We start from the raw sequence: 15,620 nt of genomic DNA, 5'->3' as shown, positions 1-15,620 counted from the left end.
TTAGTTTACTTGCAAGGTTTCTGTTTCACAGAATGTTTTTTACTTGCTTCTAGTATATGATATGTGCATACCCATTCTCTTTGTGTGTATATGTAAAAGTAGTCTTGGCATAAAAAAGAACACAGAAATTTTCATAGAACAAGCTGTAGGGATTTTGTCATATGTATGAACAACAACTGTTCTTTACATAGCTTAAAGAAAAACATGTATTTATGTAGATGTAAATCATGGGAACAGATTTACACTAATGTCTTAATTCTCCTCAAAGTCAAAGCTGCTTTACACAGCCTTGCTTCCTGCTGTTGCTGTAACTGAATGATTAAAACAATTTACCTCCCACTGTACCCATTGAGGAGCACTCCTGTGCTTAATGCGCACAGTGACGGCACAGATAGTACAACTGAGGAAAGGGTGTGGCAAGATCCTCCCTGCACCTCAGTCATGGTGGCCTGCTGTGATGATGCTGTGATTGATGGCTTCACTAGTATACACTGAGAACTAGCACAAATTTGTGGGCAAAGTAGTAACAATGGGCATCTTTTGCATTTTTTTCTTTTTTTTTTTGTTGAGCCATGTTTCACTTTTCCTTGTGTAGTGAGTGGGCCTGGGAAGTGCTGGACGGGTTTAGATGAAACGAAGTCTTTAATTTTAAATACAGTCATCCTGGTGGTTTTTTTCTATCATAATAAAATCAAAGCTAAAATCTGTATCTTCTTTTGGAGCTGGGGCAGGAAAGGCAAAGCATTCTCTTGACTTAATTGTTTGTGCTTCCCCTGGATTTTGCTAGGCAGTAATACTTCTGAAATATTCTGTAAGGATTTAGTTTATCTTTAGATTGTCTTCTGATAATTCTGAACAACTGTAATTCAGCAAACTGTTTGATAAAAGCCCCTGAGTAAGTATAGATGCCTAAATGCAAACACCTCCCCACTAGCTGCTGCAGTGCCAAGCATGGTAAAAATAGTAACTCTGATTCAAAGAAACAATCATCAATGGATAGTGATATTAGATGTCAAATATATGGTTTTTATGATCCCACTATGAGAAGAAGACCAGGCACAATTTGCACTTACCTGCAAGGGCATCCAAGGCACCTTTAACAGGTTACCACAAGGGTATAAACACTCCCCTATGGTTGCCCACAGTGCACTTGCTGAAGCAGTAGCTACAACTGAATGTTCCCCAAATATTGTAGTGTATCAATATATCAATGATATTTTGAGAGCTGGGGATGACCCTAAAAAGGTAGGCCAAAGCATGAAAGCACTAATAAACAAGCTAGAAACTCTGGACTTCAATATCCTTGCTTCTAAACAACAGGGACCTAGACACGAAGTAAAATTCTTGGGAGTCTGGTGGATAACACCATGAACGTGTTTTTTTTCTTTTGTTTATTTCTCTCTGTACAAAAAAAGAAAAAAAAAACCCCAACCAACCAAAAAACAGCAAACCAACAGAATTGCATCAGAGTATTATTGATAATGTGTTGTACTGGTTGTAACCTTCCTGTTTGTTTTGTGGTTTTCCTTGTTTAATTCACTGCAGTGAAACACTAACCTAAAGACTTTGGGATCCTTTGAGTGTTTGGACTTCTGGAACTTTCTGCCATTGACCACTAACAGTGGAAGTTTAGAATATTTTTTAGATAAACAAAGGGGTTCTGTCACTGTCATTTAAGTGTTTTGGTATAAAGCAACGTAAACCAAAGTGTGAAACAGACGGTGCAGTAACAGACTGGTATTCAGCCATCAAAGTTTTTCAGTGAGGGCAGTTCCAGAATAGTATGGTTACCTTCTATTTCTAATGCCAGTGTCATAGCAAATTCCTCTGGCACTAGTGAAAGAGGAAAAAATTGCTCTTGGTCAGTGTATCCATAGGATACATTTAGCAGACTCTGCGTAATAAGAGGGAAATAACGTAGAATATGTATGTAATGTAGAGTGCTGAATAAGCAAGCTTAGGTCTGGAGACCAATTGCTGTACCTTGTTCTTGGGGATAAAAGCACATGCACTGCGGTTTTTCACTGCTTCTTGTATCCAGGCTAGCTCAAGTATTTCTGCTCAGTGCTCTCTTGTACTCAATAGACAGAATCAATCCAAAGATATGTGGGGCTTCTCTAAGTATTTGCGTAGTTTATGATCAGAGGGACCTAGATCCTAGTTTGGAAATACTTTATAATGGTTTGGAGGAATTTTGACAGTCACTAGGATTAACTTCAAAATAAGTAAGCTGTTTTGCAAAGTTGATAAATCAGAATTCAGATTAGAAGGTGAAATACTTCTCATTGTTCTCCATGGAAAAGGAAAGGCAAAATAATTTCAAAGCATAATTTTATTCTACTTTTTTCACTATTGCCAGATGTTACTGCCAATATAACCAACAGGGCTCTTTAATCATGGTATCACTATCTATGGTAAAGTTCCAGGAGACTGCTGGACACAAGCCGTCTGACTGCTTTCTGCTCTTTATTTAGAGCATATCTGCGTATGATTATTTTGCAGTGACTGGCATCTAATTTGAGGTTCAGAAAGGAAAATTTTTAGCACTGGAATGCTAATAGTGCAGCAATGATGTAACTCAATTTGCAAGCATTTCCTGATTTTTCTTGGATTTTTCTTATTGTATCATACATAGAGGAAAAAAATGTAGTATCTTTAAGTATCTTGCTAACGCTAACCTTACAGTTTCCTATATTCACTCCTGCCAGGTGTTCCCCAACCTACCTTAGAACTGTAAATTTATCAAGTGGAGAATTGTGAAAAATGTTAGTAATCATACTCTGTCTCACATTTCATTTTTGTGTGTGACTTCTGTTCTCTTCCTCCCATTTCCCTTTTTCCTTCCACCTTCATGTTTTTGGTGTAATATGAACATTGAAATAGGGGTAGTAAGTTATTTTTTGGTTTGTTTCACTAGAGTATGGATATGTTCTAAAATTCTATGGACTCAGAGGCTCACAGGAGTTGCAACAGATACTTGCCAATCTAGATGCATAATTGTGGCAGACTTTTAGTTACTAGTATGAAAAATATATTTCATGGCATAGATTTTTTTCAGTCGCTGTTTTGTTCCATGAAGGAGTAATTTTCGACCATAAAATTTAGCTCTGTACTGTATTTCCTTTAGGCTGCATAATCTAGGTGATCTACATGAAATGCCTTTTCCTGTCCTAGGCTCAGCAAAATTCAGACCCAAGTTAGAGATTCTGAAACAGGCTCTGCTGAAATGATTTTGCACATCTCTATTCACTTCTGGAATTTTCTGAAAGACGTGACCTTAGAATCTTACGCACAGAAACTAAGTTACTCATGGAATTATGCTGCACAGAAGGCAATGGGCAGGGTAAGGCAAAATATATATGCATGGCACATCAATTTGTTGAGTTTTCAATTCTTGTCTTTTTCAGGGGAGGAAAATGTCGTGTTTCCTTAAAGGTGTATTTCTTTAAATGCATCAGTTGTTTTTGGGAGTTCTGGGTGGGCCTTGAACAGAGATGAGTTCCTGCTCTTTTAAGTACGTCTGCAGAGATAAGGGTACAGAAAACACAGGACACTGTAACTTAGTAACTTGGTTGAACATCTGCTATATAAATGATAATGGAGCCAAATAATTTTTCAGATTAATTCAATATACCATTGAAAAGAGTGTTGGAGAGTGGAACACACTCAGTGTGTTTTGTTGTTGTTTTTTTTTTTATGGTGCTAGATTCTTTACAGCTTGACATAGTTGACCTTATATGTGCCTGCTTCTTTCCTGTAGGAGGATGAAAAATATTAAAAGTGTTTGTTTTATAAATATGGGTGTGGGTGGAGATGGAACTGATGGTTTTTTTATTAAAATGACTATTTTTTGGAATCGGATATATGAAAAGTAAGTATTGAAATGAAATTGTCTGAAAACCCTCATATATAGCACTATTAAACTTTGGAAGGCATGTTTTGTTCTATTAAGAAAAATGGTGCTGAAAAGAGCCTATGGGTTTTTAATAAGCTTTCACTATGAATTAATATTACACCTTGAGATAAATTATTCATTGCTTTTTGATTATGATTTCAATTTACATATTGTTGTCTCTTTAGAAAACACTGTGTTCAGACTGCTGTCTGTGCCACCTCCTGAGTTTATTGTTAACTTGCTGGGTGGAGGTACGCACATTCTGTGAATTGAAGTTTGCTATGAAATACCTGGAATTAACCCATTCAATTTTCAGTACTCTGTGTATGACTGAATTTTTTAAAAATAGAGATTTATTTTGGTTTTAAGTGATTCATCAATCCCTCCCCACTTTCAGCCCTAGATGTCTAAACTTCAAGTTTTTTTGAAAAGCTACAGAATGGAAACTGGCATAAACAGAGTAAGCCAAGAGTTAATGTACAATGCTGCCAATGTTTCCAATGGGACAGCAGTGGTACTCCTCATTCTGATAAGTGTGCCATTAACAGTTGTCCCTGCCCTGGTTTGCAAAAAAAAAAAAAAGAAGAAAAGGCAGAGGAAAAAAAAAATCAGCCACTTTAAATACTATCTTCAAATACTTCTTCTGAAGTACATATCTGAAAAGCTCATTTCTCTTTCTGAGGAGTTCAAGTGGAGGAAGCAAACAACATGTTTGATTGTGATCTTTGCTGATTAGGGTGAGAGAGATCTAAATTTTGGGACCCAGTTACAACCAGGATGTTAGTATTTGGACTGTAGAAGAAATGCAGTAGTAGTAATGGTCTCTTAATATCACTGGGACCTGGTTTGGAGTGTCTTTTAATTTCTCAACTAGAAAAGCATAGTGATTTTTCTCTCTCTTTTTTTTTTTTTTTTTTTTTTTGTATGTGACTTGGTCTCCATAAGTGCTAGATTCTTCATCAAAGGCAATACATGGTCTCCTTAAATTACTGTAACTTAAAAGTGTCGTTAATTTACTCTAACCCAGTCTGAAATCAAACCACCAACTCTTGGGGTAGACAAAAAGTTGCTGGCTAGAGGCAGGCATTACAATATGTAATATGTTAGTGCGTGATTGAAAGTAGTATTTAGGCTCAGTGCCTTGATTCACACTTTTCCAGTATCTGAGCAAAGCCAATCTCATCTGGCCCTTTACATTTTGATGGGTTTAGAAAATGCCACCCCAAACTGCCTACTCCAACCTTATGCTTGAGATTTCGTTTTCTTCATACCTTGGGATTTGAGTAAAGTGTGAAAGCAAATGTATACGGGTGTAAACCACCAGTTTTGTTTTGCACCAGTGCAGCTTGCATACTGGGAAATGTACATTTGTTTCTACAGGCTGTACCACAGGTCAGAGGTAGAATGTTTAGCTGGGCTGCTAAATGCAAAAGCATCCAGCACAGTTAACTAGAACTTGCCTGATAATGCTGTTTGAGAAATCAAGACTTCGGTAACATCTGGTTTTGCAGCTAGTGGCATCTTTCTTGTATTGAACGATACAGCTGGGCAGCAAAGGTTCTTGCTGGCTCAAACCAGTAATTTAGGGTTATGTGTTGTCATGCTATTGTTCTGTACTGGTACATCCTCAAAGAACTACAATGTGGGAACTTGCTGGCTTTTGTGGCCAGTAGCTTTGGCATCTATGTTATCATGCATAGGTTAATATAAAGTATGCACTGGAGATTTAACTGCTGATAGAAACAGAGAAGAATGATCCTTAGATGCTTGTAGGGGGAAGCATAAGATATTTTTATGACCCCTCTCATCACCACCATACTAGGCTTTTAAGAAGACAGTGTAATTATTTCTTCTAAAATATTGTTTAATTCTATTTCCATTGAATCTTTTTATCACATAATCTCTGCTATTCCTCTATTATTTCATTTACATTCCTTTAGATTTCAGTACAATTCTAGAATAGTTAACAGCCAGTAAATGTTGTTCATGTTGTCATAAAATAGGGTTTAAGCCATTAGCTTATTGTTTGGCAGCATAATATATTGTTATTCATAGCAGCTTATAGATGCATATAGTAAATTTCAGCTTTACTTGTTGGCTGCAACTTGGTTCTTAAGGAGAAGGACATTTGGTACGGAGTGCCTCAAGGCAATACATTTTTAAGTTGACTGACCCCTGAGAAGATGAGCAAGTGTGATCATTGTGAATTCCTTTTATCACTGTCAGTTTAATGAATGTAGATGAAACTTCATCATTGATGCTGACATAGAGTCTCGAGAGATGAATCTAAGTCCATTTCAGATGACTGCTCACAACTATGCTCTGTGAAGACTCACTGCATCTGACAATCATTGTGCTGGTCTACATCTCCAAGTCTTGCTGCTTTCAGATAAATTATTCTCTAATTCTTAATATTACAGAGACCATAGTAATAGGTTTTTAAAAGGGTGCAGATTTTCAATGTGTATATATAAATCATTTTCATTAATACGGTCTTAGACTAAATCATCAATCTAGTAGATAAAGTCACTATTTACTCATGCATTCAACAGTGTGAAAATATCCAAATGGAAAGATAAAAGAATTTCTAAAGGAACATAGGAGAGCAGGTGTGGGAGTAATAAACTCTAGTTACAGTAGTGTTTTTAAATAAGTTGTATCAAGGAACAGTAGCAATGTGGTTAATTAAAATAAGGTGTAAATCATCAAGGAGATTTGATTCTTGTATTTACTTGGTTTTGCAGCCTAGTCTATTCAATAAATAAAATGTGAAGTGCAATTTATTATTTTTTTAAAATTGTGTGTGATTTGATGGTATTTAGTCAGACCAAACTGTGCAAGAAACGTTAGACCCAACAAGTCAGAGCTTTTAAACAATACAATTTATTAGTGTTTCAAAACAAAGTCAACATAATGTAGTGCAATTGTTCTCTGACAAAGAGGAGAAAAAGAATATAGATGTATTGTAACTGTGAAGAAGTGCAAGCAGAAGAGACAGACAGCTTTTTGGTTAATAGATCCTACCCTGGTAATTCTTGCAGCTTTCGGCTTGGTGGTGGGTAGATCCCATACTGGCAATTCTTGCAGCTTTGTTTTATTTCTTCAGTCCTAATAATAAGGTCTGTCACTGTTCCATTTTCCGTACGCAGAGGGAAGAATTGCACTAGGAAGAATTTCTTAATTCTGCAGTATCCATGTCTTAATTATGCTGGATGTCTTAAGACACACCTGGATGGAGGTTTCTATGCAGAATATATGATTATAACCAAAGTTATTTACCGTAGTCTGCTGTGTTGATTATTATGTTGCTCTTCACTGGTGTTGTGTTTAGGCCTGCAGCCTTGATGGTAACGTCTGCAAGTCCTGTTCCCTGCACTTACTGCTAAAGCTTAGAAAAAGAGACATTGAGAACATCTTAATGTGTTAATTGTTTTACATGCACAGGGTTATCAAAGGAGTTTAAACAGCAAAAGGAAGTCTACTTATATATCAGAAATTGCAGTAACGTCAGTTACTCTGTCCAGGAGTGTTTAGGGTTTGTTTGGGTTTTTTTGTTTGGTTTGATTTGTAAATGGCATTTTGAAGCTATGTTAACTCATTAGAAAAGGTTCTGTAGTAAAAACAACACGTACATTGCTATCTACACTGAGACCTAAGTAAATCTATTGTACTAAATCTGACCTTTATTTGTATAAATGCAATCTGACTGAAGCCAATTTTGCAGTTTTACTGTGTCCCATGTTAGCTGATGTGCCTTCTAAATTCCAGTTTGATAAGGCAAGTGATCATAGGATGTTGCAAGCTATCATTTGAGGAGAAACAAAGAGCTGTCTAGTTGATCTGTATGATTAGAAGAGAGTTGTGAGCTGAATGTACCTTGAGTACTCAAATATAGAAAGCAAACTAATAAAATAATTTATAAAAGATTTTGTAATTTTGGAGGTCTTGATTAAAAATTATCTTTTGAATTGACTGTAGTATGTCTTTTGCACAGCAATTAAACAATATTGCTGTATAAACCAAAGATGTAGCTCTCTGGTTCAATAAGGGAAGCAGCAAGGTGTGAAGAAGTAGGAAATTTAACCCATTTTTATTTTTTGTTGAAGCATATCACAAAGCAAGCTTCTACATGGACGGGTTTGGGGAGTTATGTTACATATGAACTGTACGTAAAAGTATAGATTTTCCAGAGGTTTTTTTTGAACTGGGCTACTGGAAATTCTTCAGTGGGGTTACATGTGCTTGTTTACTACAGGTTTACTAAACTAGACAACACTTTGAGGCATGCCAGTTTAGGCCCAAGAGGTTTTTTCATTTGTGTTGGCTGGGTTTGTGCATATCAGAGGCATTTGGTCACAACTCTGTATGCACAGTGGGATGTTCAGCTTTTGGAGGCACAGCTAGAGTACATTTCAAAGCATGGGAAAGCTAGGAGAGTGCATTGACTAAAGCAAAGTAACAGTGTTCTTACTTTTTGTTTCAAATATACTTCTGAAAGACATAATCTGTTGACAATAACAGGCTGAGGAATTTATAGTAAATCTTATAAATCAGTAGCAGGTTTGGGCCAGTTTAGCTTGTTCTGGGCAGGAGGGATGGTCTTGAGATGATTAATGTACCTGAGAAAAGCATGGAGCAAGAGGACTTCACAAATATTTATTTGGAAATATTTCTTTGGACCAAAAGAAGAAGATTGGAGTGGGATGGGGTATAAATTGGAGGCTCTAGGAGAAACTCCTGAGTGACCAGCTTCAACTTTTCTGGATGCTTTCCAGGATGAGTTTTAGCTTGTGTTTAAGCTATACTGCTTAAAGACAATTTGAGTTATTTCTGAGTTACTATTGCTACCATGAAAACAGATGGTTGTTTGGTAGTATATTTGGAAGGCTGATAAAAGAATATCCTCTGCATAGAATTATTAATTAGCTTTAATTTTGTGCTATGTTTGCACTAACAACTTTGCTTTTTGAAATGTTGCAGTACATTTAGTTTAAATACAAATACAGTTTCGAGTTGGGTTGTTTGGCGTGGGGTTTTTTTCTATTTAAGGATAAGGAATGTTTGAAAAAAAGAAGAAAAGAGTAAACAATTTTTTTAGATATACAGGTTTTCTGAAGGGCTAAACTCCCCATCATATTCTCCTGCCAAGAGTTACAAAACTAAAACTATTTATTGCCTTTTTCTGTTGCCCAGGTTCTGTGGCTTTTGAACTTATCATTTCTCCTTATCTTATGGTGACTTTTTAATCATGGTAAAAGTACTAGCCTGTTGAGCAGTAGATTATTACTTCTCAAGCACAATAGAAATGAGATCTAATGAGTGAAGTCTAAAAGAAATCAAAATTAACTCTGCTTGTATTAAATATTAATATGATTTCAAAATTACTCTTCTTAAGGTTGAGATTTTGCCTCAAAAAGAGGTGAACACATTAGGCAAGAAAGGCATTCAAAACAATAGATGAAAAAGAAAGGTTCTTATTAAAATTTTCAGTTTCAACATCACTCTTGTCAGAGTCCTTTCATCTTCAACAGTGTTCCCGAGGACATTATCCTTTGTATTGGATCTATAGTATTACACATTTCCTTAAAACCCACTTTTGTGTTGGAAACTCATGGCAAGATCTACACTCCTTATCAGTAGATCAATGTAATGATGATTAGGAGCAGAGAGTTTACATTTTTATATTGAATATAAATCTGTATTATTGCCTTCAAAGTTTAGTGGCAGCTACTTCTTATAGTTGTACTGTCATTTACCTTGATATTATTGTCATCATTACAAGGGTTCAGCGCATAATCTTTATTTTTTCCTACAGTAGACAAATCTGCAAAAGGCTTTTATCATACGTGGGCTTTTCATTTAATTTTGGTCCTACCTCACCCTTACTTGTTATTTCCAATGTCACTTTCAATCAGTTCAAAGCAAGTTTTGATGCAACCCTATTTTTACTTGCACACAGGCAGGCGTAGATGTTGAGGGGGTTTCTTGGTATCAGTTTGTACCCTTAAAAAATACTTAAGGAAGACTTCTTGTCTGCTTGGCTGATGTATCTAGTGTTCTTTCCAGGAGAACTGTGCTTCATTTCGCCTTCAGTGTTCTTTGTCAGTTTAACAAAAAAACCCAAACAACAACCACCAAAAAACAGTATTCAGAATTCACAGATTGATCCAATATATAATTATTTTTTTACAAGAAAAAGTGATGTGTTTCATTGAAATAGTTTACATGGCGATGAACTTGTTTATTTTGTTTCACAAAAGTAACCTTTGCAGCCTAGATTGCTTCTTATATGCCATCCTAAACTACCTTTGAACTGAAAAACTCAAATATTAGACGTATCTTATTCATTCGCAATTTATTTGCTAGGTTTTCAGTCTTTTTTGAATTCAGTACCACATTTGTTTCTGCAAGCTGACTTCTTGCAGGCTGAGAAACTGTTTCTTCTGAGGGCTGGTATTACTTTGTTAGTCACGACAGAGAACAACTGACCTTTGTAATCTTAGTTCTAAGAACGCATCTACCTTAAGTGCTCAAGTAATTCCAGTGACTTCATGTTATTTACTGGCTTGAAGCATGTAAATATAAAGCAATATAGTAGTAAGAGTGTATTGCATGCCCTCCGTATTTTTTTTCATGTACTTTATTCACATTTCTAGCTATAGAGACAGGATGAAAATACGACATCTGTTTAGGGTTTGTCTGAGAAAGTTGGAATGGTTTGTTTTATTTGAAAATGGGTACCCCCTCTAATGCCCTCTTCCTGTCAAGATTCAAGCAACTCTTGTCTTCTAAAATAAGCTTGATGAAATATTATTTGACAGCTCATGCTTTTGCAAAGTGTTGGTTTTGTTTGGTGATAAGAGGTATTTTGGATATTTTAAGAAGTGAGCTCTATAATTTGTTTTAATCTTCTCTCCAAGGATATGTAAGAGTAATTCTGTAAAAACGGTTTTTATACTTTTAGTTCATAATGTGTAGATGAAAGAAACATATATCTTAATTTCAAAAGAATCTAATCAATAAAACATTTTAAAAACAAAAATATAACTAATCAAAATAATTAGAATGTGCAATAGCAAAGTGCAGTTCTTCAGTGATACATATTAGCTAGAAAAAGAATAATTATGTTTTTTTCTGAAACTGGCAAAACCTAACTGCACTCATGTTTTATTAAAAGCCACTTTCATTGCACTGGCTGTTTTGTCTGAAAAGTAATTTACATTTCCATCTGCAAGTACTTAGTTATAAAATTCTGTAGATAACTTCCAGTTTTCAGTACTTTAATATTATAAACTTTTCCTTGGTATATGCTGAAAAATTGTATGTCAATTAAACATGCTTTAAATATCTGTATTTGTTAACTTACAAGATTATAGCATAATGTGTTAATGAGATTTTCTCAATTACTTTCTGCCAACTTACTTTATTTTGGCACTCCCTCTATACCCTTTTGCAACTAGATTTCTTCACATTTCTAGTATACTGGTTATTTATAGTTCTGGCTACATAGCTTCCAGTTAATGGGTCAAGTAAATAAATACAAGTTCTAAATCAGAAATACAGAATGGCAAACCTGGACCCAGTCTTGATCCATGCTATATCTCAGCACAGTTCAACAGCAGCAAACAAACAATTTAGCAAGCAGGTACAGAACAAAAGTGGTTAACTACCAGAATGGATTACCCGGAGAAGCTGTGGAGTATCCAACTCTGCAGACTTACTCTCCTACGTCTGTTTTGAAACAGTTGACATGAATAAGCCCCACTGAGCTCACCCTCCATGAGGTTTTGGCAGAGTTGAATTTTCTGTCTCTGGTGTAGTAATAATTTGGGAATTCCCAACATCCCTGGGATATGACAGTGTGAAGTATAATTTTAGTTTGGGACTCAAATCTAGATCTTTGTAGGACGTTTAGACAATTCCAGTGGTGGTTGTAGTTAGGAAAGCTAACTATCTGTTGTGTGCCTTACCCCTTGCACAGAGCACAAATACTGAGGATCTTCCTTGAAATCCACTGAGTTGATCAGCTCGCTTACCTTAGGTGGCACTTATCTTGCCTAGCCTTTCTGTTTCTCCTGAGAGGCTGGGAGAGGAAGAGAAGGAAGCCCGTTTTTTTTGACTTTGTCTGGTAGATGTTGCTCCCTTTGTTTTTTCAGAAATATTTTCCTGAGGCAACCCACTGAACAGGCTCACGATGAGGCCATTAAACAGTGACCCTTCCAGACACTCATCTCTGAAATTAAGACTTTAATTCATTTAGAAACAATTTATGAAGTAGTCTTATTGAAGCATGAATATTAGCATGAAAATGCTTTAAAATAAAAATATCTTAAGATGTTAAATCATTGGTGAAGATTTTTAAAGTTGGCGGCTCAGAGCATAACTGATAATTATTTAGGCAGGAGGACAGTTTGGGTGAACTTGTAGAGACCTTCCAAGTTTCTGTTGCCTGTAAGAGTACAGAGAGGAGTTATTTGTACCAAGAGTACATTGGGGGAACATAGATACATGAATATAGTATGATCACACATAATCCCCCATGAACAAAGGAGGGATTAGGCTAATAAAGTTATTTAAGCATGGAAAGCAAGAGACTGATGGTTCCTGTAATACATTAAAAAGTGTATGATGGTGATATTACCATAAAAATGAAGATGTCTTTCTGTGTAGGCTCTAGATGACAAACAGTACCCTCATACAAGCTGAGTGTAATCTTAATATTGTCTACCTTTTATATAAAAATGTATTACTGTTATGAATTGTTTACACAGGGAACAGTTCTTTAAGTGATTTTCCAGTAATTTACATTGCTTATGTTGGGAAACAAATAACAAAAAAATGTTAAATGTTTTACAACAGTAAAGTTATGAAAAGAAATTCTGAAATGCACTCTAAGGCACAAGATCAAATATACACAAGTGCCTTGAGATTGTTTTCTTGTTCTGCAGTATCTGTTTGTGTAGATTACTGCTACCCAGAAGGGAATAACTTGCATTGTGCTAGTCATCATATGTGAGATCAGGTAAACATTGGCATGTAAGCATCCCTTAACAGATTGAGGCATTTGGGATCTTGAGAAGCTTGCCAGATCCATGTTTAATGTTCACAAATGTCACTGAATACAATTGTGACTTGATTATTAATATGGCACGCTTCTCGGTGAAGTGCTAACAGGAACATTTGTGAATCCTACATAATAAATGATGTAACATGACCTGAAGAGATGATTATTTTTTTTTCCCCCATTTGGGTCTACAGAAATGCCATCAATTCTAAAAACCGAACTGTAATAAGAGACTGTCAAGTGCCCTGTGTCCAAATGGAGAATGAGGGAGAAGGAAAGCCATCTTCTTGGTCAAGTTGGTTTGAAAATCTTAGCTTAAAATGGAAGGCATAATTATGAACTCTCTGACTCTATGGCAAGCATCTCTTTTTTTGTCACATTGAAGTTTTCTGGATCAGCGGTTGCTGTTTTTTCTTTTCTCTTCTCTTGCCTTCTCTGTTTTTGGTTTGTGTTATTTTTTTCTGCGCCACCCCCACCCCAAGCAGCTCTAAGAATTGATTTTCTGTGAAATGTTTGGTCATTTCTTGTTATAAATTTTATAACCTGAAAGTTTAAAGCTTGTGTTTATATATACTTAGCAGTGAGATCTTTAATTTGGATAAGGTTTCTTTGCATTTTGATCACACAGATGTTTGCTTCCAATACTACTACTACTGTAGCAAGAAAAAATAACTATTTTTCCCATGTTGTTTGTCAAACAGGGATAAGTTTTTTATGTTTACTTACACTGATTTTTTTTAATTTTTTTTTCCCCAGAGTACCATCCTTGTGGTTTTCAGTCATGCAGGTATTATGTCATGTAGGGAGCATGTTTGTTTGGAAAAATCCTTAGATTTATTCTGAGGAAACAAGGCTTGTCTGATTTCATGGGTGATAAATATTCTTACTTTTATAGTCTTGCTCCTAATTTTGACAGGATTAAAAGTAACAAAGATATGGTTTAGTGAAAATTGGCATGTTTGTGATTTAGCAGTCTCATATAGGGAAAGGTGGGCAGACTGAGCATCTTACTGTTTTGAGCCTGCAAGTATTTTGGTCGCTCATTGTGCATTTACCAGCCAACTCATCAGTACACGTATAGCATGTGGGTAAATACATTATGTGCTGCCACTTGCCCAGACAAACAGGTAACAGGTCTATGGGAGGATGGTGGGCTGGGGGATGAGTACTACCAGAAGAGAAAGTAATAAAAACCAGACTATGGATTTTTAGGTGGACAAGTGGCAGGGATAGGGAAGGGACCAGTCGGAAATGGGTATTCAGAGTCAGTCCATCTCCCCATTTATATAAAGCCAAAAGTAACTTTCTGTGAAAGTATAAGGACAACATACTGCATAATAAAAGCTTGGCGATATCATAGTGAGGTCACAGCCGGAATAAGATTACTTTAGCTAAATAAGGCTGGATTGAATGTTCCCTTAATTTCTTTAATCTAGAGTTCTTTGGATTGTAAGAAGCCAGCTTTCTACTTATCTCTGTATCACCTCTGGTATATCAGAACCCTTTCTAAAGTTAATAATGGGATTTCAGAGCATACTACTGGTTTGAGTTCGTTGGTTGTATAGAAATAGTTGTTTCAGGTCTTCGTAGGCAGCTGTATTGTAGATTAGTTACAGAAAAATAATTTGGGGGAACAGCATAAACTTTTGGATCACCTTGCAGACACATTCTTTTGACTTAAGTGACTACACATACTCACACAATAATTTTCCCTATTAGGGCTCAGGATCTCAAAGGATATAGAATCTAATTTTACCTAATGAGAAAACATAAGCATGAATAAGCAACTGAAATAAAATATCTTTTTTGAGAAGGGTACTGCATGTATGCTTTTGAGACTCTATCGAACTGCAGTTTTAGTGGTTTCATTTCTATTTTACAGATATGGCTTGCTGGTAGGCTGTTCATTTATACCATGAAACAGCTTATAAACTAGCTTTTCACTTTATTGCCTTAAATGAGCTGGGTTTCAAACTGTACAGATAATTGGATGATCACTAGAAAAAGGCCTTGTTTCTTTTCTGAGTTTTTAGTCACTTTTAAGATGTGTAGTGTAGACTCAGAAGTAAACGTATCAATGTATTAGAAGAACAGCTGCACTTTGTAGGCATAATACAATAAAATCTTTAAGTGGCTTTGAACCAGTGTCCTTGTTTGTTTTACTCCAGTCCATCATGAGACCAGTATTTGTTCCTAAGAAATAAAATAATTTTATAAGCTATTTTCACAATGGGAAATCAAAAGCTGTTTAGCACCTCTGTTTCTATGGTTTTGACAGAATACATAGCCTTGAAAAGTGCACTTCCACCTGCTTACAATGTAGCTTTGGGATACAAAATAAAATTGTAAAGTTACCTGGCTCAAGCTGTTCCAAAATGCTGGTGTTTGGGTTTGTTTGGGTTTTTTGGGTTTTTTTTCCCTGATATTATTGGCATTCCCTTGTTCATGTATGTGTATATATATGTTTCTGGATTCACAAAGGAGGAGAACTTCTTTCCCTACCCAAATCCTGTGTTGTAAAAATAAACATATAATTAATAAAAAGCTGGTGGAAATTTTAGAAAAGTTGTCTCTCAAAGTTCAGCAAAGACAAGACTCCCTAAGATGAGTATGGATCAGACAGACATATTTTAAAAGCTAAGTTGTAAGTTTCGTTCATAT

The sequence above is a fragment of the Falco biarmicus genome, chromosome 15 (genome assembly GCF_023638135.1).
Source record: "Falco biarmicus isolate bFalBia1 chromosome 15, bFalBia1.pri, whole genome shotgun sequence".
NCBI lineage: Eukaryota > Metazoa > Chordata > Aves > Falconiformes > Falconidae > Falco > Falco biarmicus.
The sequence above is the reverse complement of the archived record's forward strand: the minus strand, read 5'-3'. Positions refer to the sequence as shown.